The 14,221-nt window shown below is 56.3% G+C and overlaps 1 protein-coding gene and 1 long non-coding RNA gene across 7 annotated transcripts in view; one reads left to right on the forward strand and one right to left on the reverse strand.

The window, feature by feature from the left end:
• The window catches only part of TRAPPC9 (trafficking protein particle complex subunit 9), a 386,159-nt gene that overhangs the window by 339,067 nt on the left and 32,871 nt on the right, over positions 1 to 14,221 (forward strand). The window lies entirely within an intron of this gene.
• On the reverse strand, positions 6,979 to 10,237 carry LOC133260299 (uncharacterized). Of its 2 annotated transcripts, none has more exons than XR_009740730.1 (3): positions 10,069 to 10,237; positions 8,271 to 9,434; positions 6,979 to 7,944 (listed from the first exon to the last, which is right to left on the reverse strand). It is a non-coding gene; the product is annotated as an uncharacterized LOC133260299 (long non-coding RNA). The 2 variants fall into 2 exon arrangements; XR_009740731.1 differs by having other exon boundaries at positions 8,271 to 9,942.

Here is a 14,221-nt window from a genome sequence, read left to right on the forward strand (position 1 = left end):
AGTGTCTGGTAGTGGCTGGAGACAGGGAGGGCAGGGAAGGCCTTGCCGAGGGGGCCACATCAGCAAAGACCCCCAGGAAGGTGGGCCAAGCCAGGGAGTATTAAGGAGGGACACTCGAGGCCAAGGAAGGGGCAGGGCCAAGGGTCTAGGGGGAAACAGCCGACCATGTACAGGAGCTAGCAGGGGACCCCAGGGCCCGAGCAGAGTGACAGGGGTTGGGGAGAGGGCAGGCCACCAGGGGGTGTCCGGGGATGTGTTAGCTTTTGGGCTTCTGCTGTAGTACCACAGTTTTCCTTCAACAAATCTCTAAGAGAAGAAGAAGGGCCTTGGGAGCAGGTGCTGAGAAAGCTCAGCCGGCAGGTGCTGAGGGCCTACTGTGTGCGTCAGGCTAGGGCCTCCGCGTGCGGGAGAGCTCAGATGCTTCTGGGAGGGAGAAAGAAATCGAGAGACAGTGAAACGGCACGCGGGCCCCGGGAGCCCAGAGAGGGTCACTGGGAAGGCCTTTCAGCAGGTCCTCTCGGCTGCAAGGGTGGAGGTCATGTGGATTAAAGGAGAGGGTTTTCCCAGAAGTCCTGTGTAGGGATGGGAGCTCCAGAAGGCCCTGGGGCACGTTCCTGCCAGTTGGTGCTGACCACCCAGTCCACGGACAGCAAGGCAGGGTTACGAGAGGATGGAGGTGACGAGTGACATGTGTAAGGCCCCTCGGTTCGTGGCAGTGCATGTGGCAGAGGGTGCTGGGTGCTTGGGGCTGTGCCTTGATGGCGTTCTGTGGCCAGCACTCTGCCAGTCAGTAAACATCTGACGAGTGACCGAGCCCCAGCCGTGGAGCTCCCGGGCCTTCAGAGGCCGCCTGGCCCCCCACTTCTGTGCCAGTCCCTGCAGGAGGTCTGGCAGCTGCTTTAGGGAGGTGCTCACGGGAGCCCCGCCCCTCCCTGGGGCCCTTGTCCAGGGGCTCAGAGTAGGGGATGGAGACTGGGTGGAGTTGCCATGGTGATGACGGAACAAGGGGCAGGTTCTGACAGAGCCCCTGAGAGTGGGCAGAAAGTGCCATTGTGGGGACATGGCCCCTTTCGGAAGCCAGTGAAGGGGGTGGTTCTGGCAGGTTGTGACTTAGCGCTTGATACATGAGGTTATGGGGATTACACTTGTCTGCACGCAGAGCCAGGGGGAGGCCAAGAAGTGGCTCTCCAGGGAATTTCCTGGCGATCCTGTGGTTGGGTTGGTGCTCTCACTGCCGGGGCCCAGGTTCAACTCCTGGTCAGGGGACTAAGATCCTGCAAGCCATGGAGTGCAGCCAAAAAAAAAAAACCAAGTCTTTCCAAAGGAGAGCCAAGCCTTCCTTCCTGGGAACTTGTGACTCTGACTGTATGTGGCCAAAGGGGGTTTCTGTAGGTGTGAGTTAAGGGACTTGAGGTTATCCCAGATAACATGCATGCATGCATGCTAAATTGCTTTAGTCGTGTCCAACTCTTCGTGACCCTGTGGACTATAGCCCGCCAGGCTCCTCTGTCCATGGGATTCTCCAGGCAAGAAAACTGGAGTGGGTTTCCTTGTCCTCCTCCAGGGGATCTTCCTGACCCAGGGATTGAACCTGCATTTCCTGTCTCCTGCATTGGCAGGCGGGTTCTTTACCACTAGCGCCATCTGGGAAGCCTGTCCCAGATAACACGCATGGGCCCTAAATGCAGCAGCGTGTTGTTATAGGAGGGAGGCCGAAAAAGGGTCAACGCACAGGAGAGAAGGCCGTGTGACCCCAGAGGCAGAGGCTGGAGCAATGCAGCTACAAGCCAGAGAAAGCCAGCAGCCAGCAAGGCTGGGAGGACGAGGAACAGAGTCTCCCAGGGCTCTGACGGGAGTGCGGCTCTGCCAGCACCTCGGTTCAGCCCAGCGATGCTGATTTCAGACTTCTGGCTCCTGAGCGGTAGGAGAATAGATGGCTGTGGTTTTCAGCCACTCAGTTTGCGGTAATTTGTTAAAGCAGCCCAGGAACCTCTTCCAAGCAGCACTGCTTGGATCCCATTGTGTGTTCCCATACTGGCTTATTGAAGTGATGGCCAGCATCCAGAGTTTAGAAGATAACCATTTGGAGCAGTGGCTCACAGTCTCCAGTGGATTGAAGTCAATTATACCCTTGTATCCGGAGCCAGTCCCTGCAAAGCACAGATCCCGATGTAGCCACACCTCGGGCAGCACCCTCCACGCCTCCCCAGCACCCCCTCCTTTAAGAAGGCAGACACAGAAGCAATCAGAAGCATCTGTCACTATCGTTCCGGCTCTCATCTTCTCCCAGCTTAGCTGCTGTACCCTCGCCCAGCCCCCACATCTTCAGAAGCTTCTCTTTAGGACGATAAGGTCATATTTCTAAATCCTAGATCCAATTAAAAGTGTCTGTTTCCATGCAAGATTGGTATATCAATTGTATTTCTATACACTAGCAATGAACACACATAAAATTAAGAGCACAACTCCATCTACATTGGCAGAACAAAGGAATAAACCTAAGAAGTATATATGCTGAAAATTACAAAATATCCTTGAAAGAAATTAAAATGTTTAAAAACGTAACTAATTAGAAATCTTTTGTTCGTGGATCAGATGACTTAATTTTGTTAAGATCAATCCTCCCCAAACTGATCTACAGATTCAATACAATCCTTAGCAGAATTCCAGCTGGTCTCTTGGCAGAAATTGGCAAGCTGAGCCTAGAATTCAAATTCAAGGGACCCAGAATAGCCAAAATAATACTGAAGGGAAAAAAAAAGGAATAAAGTTGGATGACTCACACTTCCTAATTTCAAACTTATTGTGAAGTCATACCTATTTATTGAAGAAAATCCATGTGTAAGTGGACACGTTCAAGTCAAACCCGTGTTATTCAAGAGTCGGCTATGTATTCAACGCATTGCTGGGACAACTGGATATCCATATGCAAAAGAATGAAGCTGGACCCCTTCTTTACGCCATATGTCAAAATTAAGTCCAAATGAATCAAATACCTAAAAATAAAAGCTAAAACTACAAAGCACTTAGAAGAAATCATAGGGATAGATCCTCATGGCCTTGGACTTGCCACCCTTTCCCCAGACAGGATACCACTGTTATTGTCCATCAACAAAAGGATAACTTGCACTTCATTGAATGCAAGTCGCAGTCACAGTACGAGGCCACTTGTCCCCTGCTAGGATGATGTGGGGAGCTGGAACCACGCACTCGGCTAGTATGAATGTAAAACGGTGCAGCTGCTTTAGAAAGTTAAATGTAAGCGTCCTATATGACCCAGCAGTTCCACTCTGAGATGCATATATACCCAAGAGAACTGAAAACTTGTTCACACAAACACTTGTACACAAATGTTCATGGCAGCATCTTCATAGCAGCCAAGCAGTGGAGATAGCACAAGCGTCCGTCAACTGACGAACAGATAAGTGTGAGTCATCCACGTTGTGGAATGTTACTCGGCTGAGAAAAGGAACTGGGGGTTCCTGATCCATGCTGCTGCTGCATGGGTGAGCCTCGAGAACATCGTGCTAATGAAAGAAGCCAGACACACGAGCTCACCTACTGGCTGATTGCTTTCACGTGAGATGTCCAGAACAGGCACATCTATAGAGACAGAAGTAGATGAGTGTTGCCCGGCCGGGAGGTGGGGGTGGGGGACAGTGTGGGGAGTGACTGAGTCACCCAGCTCCTGAACGTGCGCCCCAGAATAAGGGTCCGGGGGCTGGGACAGACCTCCCAGGTGACTGGGGCGGGCTCCACTCCCTGAGCCGCAGCACCGCTGGGTGACCTGCATGCGCCCCCCACCCCCCAGCGCAGAGCTGGGCTCTTGAGCCCCTGGAGAAGCCCAGGGCTCTGCTCGCAGACTGACTTTGTGAACAGCACCGGGAGCAGGCCAGCAAGGAGAGGGAGCGTCCTGAGCAGGCCTCCTCCCCACTCCATCTCTGCTTGTGCTGAGAACCAGTCTCCTACTGATGCCGGCGGAGCCCCTCCGCCTCCTCCTGCGTTGGCTTTGCTTAGTGACTGTTCACCACAGCTGGTGACCCCGAGCATCACACGCTGGGGTCCCTGTCCCTTCCCACTGCTGTTCGGCAGAGGGGGGTCTCAGGCTGGTAATTGGTTTGTGCTTGGCTGGTTTTCAATTCCAAAGCTCTGCCTCCCACCTCTCTCGTCTCCCCGGCCGGTCTTGCATCGTGATCCTGATGGCTTCCCAACACTCCAGCTGTGTACTCAGGGTTTCAGGTTAGCCTTGGGCTCTTTGTCAGATAATTGAAAAGGATGCTTTCAGATGCTAAGTGGTGGCTCTAAGTGCTCATCAAAGTGTCCGCTTGCTGATGACTTCACCTCTCCCACCGCCCCCACCGCACTCCTACCCTGCGTTGATTACAGATCCCATCAGCTGCACTGCCTGGCAATTAAGCCCTGTGAGCCCCAGGGGAGAGCTGTGTCTGAATCATGGAAGCTCAGGCTGGAAGGGTCCCTGGGGGCTGTCTGGCCAGCTCCCCCATCTTCCTGGTAGCGCTCTGAGATCTCCGTGTCCAGGTGTCTCACTGAAGCGCCTGCGGAGAGGGCCCTGGTGACACAGGGTGGCACCTGGCTCTTACAGCTCATCAGCAGTGGCCTTTCTTCCTCCAGAGGTGTCTGGTGGATGGGTCCTGTACACGATGCAGGCGCGGCAAAGCAGAGTGGGCTCTGCGCTGGAGCAGGACAGCTGGGCCTGTCCCTCTTTCACCGTGGCCTCTGGGGACCTGGACAAGACCCTGAGTCCTGGGTGTAGAGTCCAACACGGAGCAAAGAATCCTCTCTCGTGCCTGTCCCTGCTGCTGCTGCTGCTAAGTCGCTTTAGTTGTGTCTGACTCTGTGCGACCCCATAGACGGCAGCCCACCAGGCTCCTCTGTCCCTGATATTCTCCAGGCAAGAACACTGGAGTGGGTTGCCATTTCCTTCTCCAGTGCCTGTCCCTAGAGGATCTGATATCTCCCCAAGAACCCAGTGCATTATTTCTTCCCAGGGCTCCGAGAGTCCTAAGGGAGTTAGGGTCGAGACGTGCCCAGCACACAGTAGGGCCTGCACGAACCCTGGTTCCTGTCTTTCGCTCCCTGACTGTCCTTCCCCAGGCTTAAGAAAGGAACGATAGGCTTTCTTGGTTGTGGGCCTGCTCTCAGGTCCTCTCCATGACAGACACGGCGATCGTCACATGAACAGATTTAACGTGTGATGAAGTCCCAGTGGTCGCTGCTGCTCGTTTGGGACTCGAGGCTGCAGGTAGTGTGCGGGTCCTTATTTAGCACCCGTCCCTGCTGGACCTGGTGATGTGCACAAGCGCGTCCTCTGCTGTGCGGCCGTGGACCCAACAGAAGTGACAGGGTGAGCACGGTCTGTGGGCCACGGGCCAGGAACAGGGCTGGAGAGGACGGCTGGGTCACTGTCCTGCTCCTGGGGGTGCATGATCGCCAGGCAGGGTTCACACCTGGGTTCCTAGAGCTTGCCCCCCAGGGGTGCCTGGCGTGAAGAGCTGTGTTAGGGATGCTGCCCGGTCCCCCAGGTGGCCAGGGTCACCACTTGGCCTGGGTCCCCTCTTCTCCCAGACGCCTGTCCGACAGCCACGTTGGGCAGCCCTCCTGAGTCATGCGATAGTTTGGAGCCTCCTTGGACGGCGCGAACCCCGTGGCAGTCATGTGGTGCACGCTGGGGGTGGTAAGGAGGGCAGCATGGGCTGTGCACAGTGCCCAGTGCCAGGGGGGCAAGATGGGGTCCCAGACCAGTCTGTGAGCTCCTGGGCGCCCCTCCAGAGGGTGGGCTCCCAGTCTCCATGGCTGCATGAGGAGCTCACGGCCCCTCCCCTTGGCTGCTGCCTCCCTAAACAAGCTGACCGTCCGCTGGGGGACAGCCGTAGAATGACGGGCTTGGCCACAGAAGGGGCAGGCTGGGCGGGAGCCAGCCCCCCCCACCCCCGCTGGGTGTGGGGTGCCCTGCAGAGGGGAGCACACCTCCATGGGCGTGGTCGGGATGGAGCAGAGTCAGGGTTTCCTTTCGAAAGCTCCTCTGACTTGGAACCAACTCTGGGCCAGGCGTGTCACCCTCCATGAGATGGCCCCTCTGTACAGGGGCCCCAGAGCCATCACCTCACTTACCGAGGAGGTGGGGATCATGTCTCATTTAAGAGGGCAGGAAACGGAGGCTCGGAGAAGTTAAGCGTCTCTCCCAGGGTACACTGCCTAGTAAGTGGCCCAGGCTGGTTTTGAACGTGGCTCCTTTGCACCTGGCTGCCTTGGCCCCTGGCTGGATGAGCAGCTCCCTTCACAGCCAGACCCAGTGAGTCACTTGGCCAGCAAGCCTGGCCCTTGGCTCTGAGACTGCCCCACCGGCAGCCAGCTCCTGTCCCCTGACACACGGCAGCCCGAGGAAGCCCTTTGTCATTCTGCTTCCCTGTGAATGATGGTTCCGTTCACCTGCTGTCAGCTCTGGGCAAACAGGATTTAAAGTCCAGCCGAGCAGTGTGCTTTGCCCCAGAGGTGGCACAGGCCCAGGCCTGGACGTCAGCTCCACAGGGCACCGTGCTGCGGGAGGTGGGTGCCCAGACCTGGACCCGCTGAGCCCAGCGCCACCCGAGGGGGCGCTGACCTGCTGAACATTGGCTCCTCCCGGGGCTGGACGGGGGCGTCTTCACAGAAGCGGGGCCCTGTGGTCAGGCCCCAGCTGTCTCTCAAGCCCCAAGTCCGGGTTCCTACTAACAGGCTGCGTGTGTTCCTGTATGCGTGTACGTGTGTGTGTGTGCACACGCAGACTGCAGGGGGCCTGTGTGTGGGTGTGTGTGCTTGTGTGTGTGTGTAGTGTGTGTGTGTGCACACGCAGACTGCAGGGGGCCTGTGTGTGGGGTGTGTGTGTGGGGGTGGGTATGTGTGTGTACACAGGTTGAGGGGGCCTGTGTGTGGGGGTGTGTGTGTGGGTGTGTGTGCTTGTGTGTATGTGTGGTGTATGTATGTGTACACGCAGGCTGCAGGGGGCCTGTGTGTGTGGGGGTGTGTGTGGGGTGTGTGTGTGTGCTTGTGTGGGTGTGTGTACACGCAGGCTGCAGGGGGCCTGTGGCTGGCCAGTGGAGGACCAACGGGGCGGTCTGAGACCCCTTCTTGCAAGGCGTGAGGTTGCCCCCTCCAAGCCCCTCGTCCGTCCCTGGCAGTGCGGGCTGCCCCCGGGTGCTGTGGACACGTGGGGCCGTGTGGTCTGTTGGTCACCCCGCCTCTGTGCACTGGATGCCGGCGCCCCTCCCCCAGGCGTGATGACCAGACTGTCTCCAGACCTCATCCTGGGTCCCGGGGTTGGGGGGCAGAGTCACCCCTCGTCTAGAACCCTTGCTTTGTGCTCTGAGCGCCAGTCCCGGGGTGGGGACCGCCCTCGTCCCCTGCGGCGAGTGTGGGCCCCTGGGTCTGCGCCCCCCACCCCTCCACCACGTGGCACCTCTCGCTGGAGAACAAAGCCAGCCTCCCAGTGTCATTTATTCTCCGGTCACAGTTTTGAAAACCTAGGCGGTCGATTCGGAACGCCTGAATTTGATTAGCGGAGCCGAGCTCTCTGGCGTCAGCATTTGCAGAGCACTTGGGCTCCCAGTTCAAACAGGGCTAACCTTATCTTTGGGAAAATAGAGTGTGTTTGAGGCCTGATCACAGGCATTAAAGCCATTAATTAGTAATGAGATTCAATTTCCCGGTGTCCTTGCCCGTGTGTGTCCCGATGCAGAGATGGTGCTGCGAGCGTTTTCTGCAGATGCATGGACAAACACCTGCTGTCCCAGTTCAGTGGCCACACGTCGTAACGTTCCCCAGCCCGGCCAGGCCCCACGTAACCCCATTACTGAGAAAGATGAGCCCCGGCCGGGCGGGGCGGAGGGAGGAAGCAGGAGAGGCCCTCCTTAATGAGATTAGCGATGTCAGTGTTCCAGTCGAGGCCTGTTAATAAAATGGATGAGAGCTCACTCAATGAGGCTCCCTTTCCACTCTCCTGCGTTAACACAGTTGTCTCTCTCTTGGTTTTGCTAACCTCTGCCTCCTGCCCCCGCCTACCTCCCTCTGGTTCAGGGTCAAAGGCGTGCTTACCTTTTATCCCAGCCCAGGACCCCAGAGAACTGGTAGCCAGGAGCACGTGCTGCGTCCAGCCAGACTGGAAGGCCACGTGGATGAGGGACAGTGGGAGGTGTGGGTGTCCAGGCCGATGAGCCCCAGCACTGCCCACCCCCCCCACCGGCCGGGTGAGCTTCAGCATTGTTTTGACTCACCCCCCGCCTCCAGCTCCGGCCGCCGAGGCTGGACAGGAAGATACCGATCACTCAGATGTGTTTCCAGGTTGTGTGAGATGATGGACACACAGATTGGGGCCTCTAGGAAGTCTGCAGGGAGACGCACAGCCCCTCCCGTTCTGAAGTGTGGCTGAGCTGGGCTGAAATTCAAGCATCGCGGGCGAAGGAGGCCAAGTCACAACAGATGCCTGAGGGCAGGGCAGACGCGGGCCTGTGGACCAGACAGCCTGGGAGGCGGGCGGCGGGCCTGTGGCCTCGCCCGGGTCAGCGCGGCTCGGGGTGGCGCCGCGCACCTGCGTCCTGCCCAGGCTCTGCGTTCCCATCTGTGGGTCCACCCGCCAGGCGCCCACCTGGAGGGGAGGCCGCAGGGGCTGTGGCGCATGAGTGCCAAGCGCGCTGTGCTTGCCCCGCCGGGAGCTGCAGGCCTCTTGTTCCTGGCACGTTTTTTTTTTTTTTAATCATCTCACGACGTTTGGATGAATGTCTGTGCCGACGGTCTTCGCTGCACTGTCCTCTTAACTCCCAGGAGGTATTTGCATCTTAGCGTCCAGCCAGTTTCTCACGTCAGAGAGACCTGAGTGTATGTGCTTCGGCTCTTCTAAAACAAGGCCCTTTTCATTGGGACTTTTCTTCCAAACCCTCCGGTCTGACCGGGACACTGTCGGCAGAGGGGCCCCGGGTCTGGTTGTGTCCCCTGAGAGCCCTGGGGTTGGCACAGCCAGAGAGCAGGCAGCCTGGCTGTGACTGGTGGGGTCGTCTGCTCAGACAGGTGGTGGGCCGACCGTGTGCTGGGCGAGGCCGTGGGCCCTAGGGCCGGTGGTGCGACGCTGCCCTGGTTTCCTGCCGTCTCTTCCCACCCACTCTCTGCCGGGTCTGTTCTTTCCCTGGAAAGGAAGGTGGGGAGCAGACGGAGTCCAGACCCAGGCTGGGGTGTCCGCAGCCATCACCCCTGTGTGTGATGGCCACCCCAGAAAGAACCTGTTTCCACGAACTCCAGGGACCCCGGTACATGGAGGCATCAGGACCCTTGACCACAGACCTCACAGATGGGCTGGATTTTGGTCACTCGTCTGGCTGGGGTCCACGCTGCCCCAGCCTCTCCAAGCCTCAGTCTGCTCCCATGAGGGAGGGGTCCTTGTAGGTCTGTGTGGGACGGGAGTGGGAGAGTGTAAAGCCTGCACCCCCAGAGCAGGCAGCCCTGGGGGAGCAGTGTGTGACATGGTATGTGGTCCTGGCCATTCCCTGCATGGGGGTGGCTGTGGGGAAGTGCCCTGGGGGGTCCCCGGCCCCTCTGAGGGCCGGTCTGTGCCGGGGGCGGCGCTGCCTGCTGACCAGCGAGCCCAGCAGGTGCTGGGAGCGGGAGGCCCTGGACCAGGACTCCTGGCTGCTCCCTCCCTGGCGGCCGGCATCTCCGCCCGGCCTGACGGTTAACAGTTCTGACAGGCCAGGCTATTTTTAGAAACCTGTTCCCACATCTTTTCCCTGTGGGAAAAGGAAAGCAAGTTAAAATTTCAAATTAACCCACCAGCCCACCCTCCTGCAGCACACACTCACTCACAGTGGCCGCTTGGGGCGCGGGCTGTGCAGGAGGGGCTGGGGGGCGTCTGTGGAGGGTCCTCTGCACACCAGGCTCTGTGAGGGGCGCTTACGTCTGAGATGGGGGTGTGGGGGGGAAGCCGACATCACAGAGGGACCCAGCAGAGACCCCGTCGGGGACGGGGGCAGCTTGTTGGGGTCACCCCGCCAGGAGGGCCAGGCCCGGCACCCCGTGTCATACCTGGGGGTGGGCTGGCGACAGAGGGGTGCCTCGCGGGGGTGGGGGTGAGTGCCCGGCAGGTGGTCCCCCCCTCACTTCCCAGCTGCCCTCTCTGCCTCCCAGTGCTCTTCTGCTCCCAACTAAGGTGGTGCTGGCAGTTGTCCTGGAGCGACGCAGCGTGTCACCCCCCCACCCCTGTTACCAGGCAACCTGAGGCCCAGCCACGCAGTCACAGGTCACTCCAAGTCACACCTCTCAGCAGCTTTCCCATGGGGCCTGGCCGATACACAGTGGTCCCTGGGCAGAAGCTGGCCCAGGTGCCAGTGGGCAGGGACACTTGGCCCAAGGCTTGAAATACTAACGGGGTTGATTTGAAAAATAAAAAGGACATTAAGCAGTCACTAGTTTTAAAAATATTAACCTGATAAAGGTTTTAGTATTGGAAAAAAAAAAAAACCCTGATCCTGGGAAAGACTGAAGGCAGAAAGGAGAAGAGGGCGTCAGAGGATGAGATGGTTAGATAGCATCACTGACTCCATGGACATGCTGCTGCTGCTAAGTCGCTTCAGTCGTGTCCGACTCTGTGCGACCCCAGAGACAGCAGCCCACCAGGCTCCCCCATCCCTGGGATTCTCCAGGCCAGAACACTGGAGTGGGTTGCCATTTCCTTCTCCAATGCATGAAAGTGAAAAGTGAAAGGAAAGTCGCTCAGTCGTGTCTGACTCTTAGCGACCCCATGGACTGCAGCCTACCAGGCTCGTCTGTCTCCATGGACATGAGTTTGAACAAACTCTGAGAGATGGCGATGGACAGGGAAGCCTGGAATTCTGCAGTCCACGGCATCGCAGAGTTGGACGTGACTGGGCAACTGAACAACGACAACTGATAAAGATTTAGGAAAAAACTTAAACATATATCACTGTCTTTGACTTGCTCATTTACAATGACATTTCCGGCAAGGCCCCTTCCTGTTTTGGGGGTTGGCAGTGAGACGCCCCCTGGGCAGAAGTCAGCTCGGAACCAAGGTCCTCATCCTCAGAGCGGGCCCAGCAGCCGTCCTTCCAGGCTGTGATGAGAGCAAAGATGCTCCTGTCTGCCACGGGCCTGGCGGGGCCCAGCCAGTGTAGGCACCCCCGACCGCCCCCACTGTCTGCTTGGGCCTCGGCATAGATGGAAAGCAGCTCAGTCACCCTGAACCGGAGTTTTCCTCCTCCAGTTTAAACTAAGCAGTGACTAGACGTTCCCCCAGGCAAAGGCTGTACTCCTCATCCGTCACCTGGGTGTTGTTCATGGAAGAGGCCTGGCCTTCCTGGTAGTAAAGCAAGCCCCTCACGCCCTGGCTGACTCAGTTTCCGGAGGTTTAGCAGCTTTGTCGGACGTCTGGTTAACACACAGTAAACTCAGCATATCCAAAGGGTACGACCTGATACATCTGGACGAATGTGTACCCTGGTGAAGGGCTTCCCAGGTGACCCAAGGTAAAGAACCTGCCTGCCAACAAAGGAGACGCAGGAGACGCGGGTTTGATCCCTCGGTTGGGAAGATCCCCTGGAGCAGGGCATGGCACCCCACTCTGGTGTTCTTGCCTGGGGAATCCCGTGGACAGAGGAGCCTGGCGGGCTGCAGTCCACGGTGTCGCAAAGAGTGGGACGCGAGTAAGTGACTGAGCATGCATACCCTGGGCCAGGCATACCCTGATAAAGCCTTCTCCACCCAAGCTTCCTCTTGCCCTGCAGTAACACCCTCTTTCTGGCCCCAGCGCCGCCCCGCGCCCAGCACCAGTCGGCTTTCCGTCAGCGTACGTTAGTCTGTCTCTCTGGCCCCGGCGCCGCCCCGTGCCCAGCACCAGTCGGCTTTCCGTCAGCGTACGTTAGTCTGTCTCTCTGGCCCCGGCGCCGCCCCGTGCCCAGCACCAGTCGGCTTTCCGTCAGCGTACGTTAGTCTGTCTCTCTGGCCCCGCGCCGCCCGTGCCCAGCACCAGTCGGCTTCCGTCAGCGTCGTTAGTCTGTCTCTCTGGCCCCGGCGCCGCCCCGTGCCCAGCACCAGTCGGCTTCCGTCAGCGTACGTTAGTCTGTCTCTCTGGCCCCGCGCGCCCGTGCCCAGCACCAGTCGGCTTTCCGTCAGCGTACGTTAGTCTGTCTCTCTGGCCCCGGCGCCGCCCCGTGCCCAGCACCAGTCGGCTTTCCGTCAGCGTACGTTAGTCTGTCTCTCTGGCCCCGGCGCCGCCCCGTGCCCAGCACCAGTCGGCTTTCCGTCAGCGTACGTTAGTCTGTCTCTCTGGCCCCGGCGCCGCCCCGTGCCCAGCACCAGTCGGCTTTCCGTCAGCATAGGTTAGTCTGTCTCTCTGGCCCCGGCACCGCCCCACGCCCAGCACCAGTCGGCTTTCCGTCAGCGTAGGTTAGTTTTGTATCAGTGGGCTCTTGGACTGTGTACTCTCCTGTGACCGGCTTCTTCCATTTGGAATGACCGTTTTGAGATGCCTTCCTGTTGTGCATTCAGCAGTCTGCCCCTTCCCGTTGCCAGGCGGCACCCCGTTGCCAGGCGGCGCCCCGTCAGAGGTGCCCACCTTGTACTCCTCACCCGCTCCCTCCAGAGACACTTGGCTTCTTCCAGCTTGGGGCCGTTAGAAAGCAGCACAGCCGTTCGTGTAAAAGTCTTTGCACGGAGGTGCACATTCGTTTCTTTGGCATCACTCTCTAGGCGTGGCATCTTTGGGTCCCGTGGTAGATGTTTGTTCCTCTTCCTGACATCGCCCCTCTCATTCCTGATACCCATCACTTGCATGCGCTCGTTTTTCCTGATCAGGGCGGCTGGAGGTTTACTAATTCTACTGAGCTTCCCAAAGAACCGGCTTTTGGTTTCATTGATTTTCTCTATTGATTTTCTGTTTTCCATTTCATTGATTCCCACTTTGCTGTTTATTTCCTTCCTTTTTTAAAAAACATCAGATTTAATCTGTTCTTCTGTTGCTAATTTCTTAGTGTAGAAGCTGAAATCATAAATTTGAGATTTTCCCTCTCCTCTAGTAGATGTTTAGTGCCATAAATTCCCCAGGAAGCATTACTTTATTGGCATCTCACAGATCTCGATACGTTTTCATTTTCACTCAGCTCAAAATAATTTCTAATTTCCCATTTAATTTCTTTTCTGACCAGAGGGTTATTTGGAAGTGTATTGTCTAGTTTCTAAATATTTGGGGATTTTCCAGATCTCTTTCTGTTATTAAATGCTAATATAATACCATCGTTGTCAGAATGTGCTTGGTATGACGATCTTTGTAAGCTTCCGGTTGAGAGTGTGGTCTGTGTTGATGAATGTCTTGTACACTTGAAAGAGACGTGCTCTACAGTCCCGCCCTGCAAGCGTTAACCAGGCAGGTCGTTTGACAGGATTGTTCAAGTCTTTTATGTCCTGACTGATTTTCTGTTTGCTTGTTGTTATTATTGAGAGTAAGAAATGCACACCCCAAAACTGTGTTTTGCCATTTCTTTTGGTTGCTCTATCAGATTTAGCTTCACAAATCTTGAACTTCCGTTACTATATATACATAGCCATTTAGGATTCTTGGGTCATTTTGATGAACTGATTGCTTTATCATTATGAAATAACATTCAAAACTTCACAATGTCACTTGTGCTGATGTTAATATAGCCATGCCAGGCACTTTTGCATTAGTGATTGCCTGATATACCTGTTCCCATACTTGCAATTTTAATGTTTCTTTATAAAGTGCATTTCTTTTTAGCAACATATGGTCAGATCCTGTTTAGTTTTATTTTGCTTTTATCCTGACGACGTCTGCCTTTTATTTGGGTCCATTTAATGTTAACATTTGATGTGATTGTTAAGTTTATCTCTGTCTTTAAGTCTATGATATTCTCTTTTCTGTCTGTTCCAACTGTTCTTTGTTCCATTTTCCTATTTTACTGCCTTCTTCCTTTGGACTTGTTAAGTATTTTTATAATTCCATTTTTAAAAATAGCCTTTATTCTTTACAATAGTTTTGGGCTCACAGCAGCCTTGAGTGGACAGTACAGAGAGCTCCTGTTCGCCTGCTGCCCTGCCGCCTCCCCGTTGGCAGCATCCCCACCAGAGTGGACGTGCAGGCTCGCCATCAGTGAGCCTACCTTATTGAGTGTTACCCAGAATCTACAGTTTACATTAGGATTCATTT

Source organism: Bos javanicus, chromosome 14 (genome assembly GCF_032452875.1).
Source record: "Bos javanicus breed banteng chromosome 14, ARS-OSU_banteng_1.0, whole genome shotgun sequence".
NCBI lineage: Eukaryota > Metazoa > Chordata > Mammalia > Artiodactyla > Bovidae > Bos > Bos javanicus.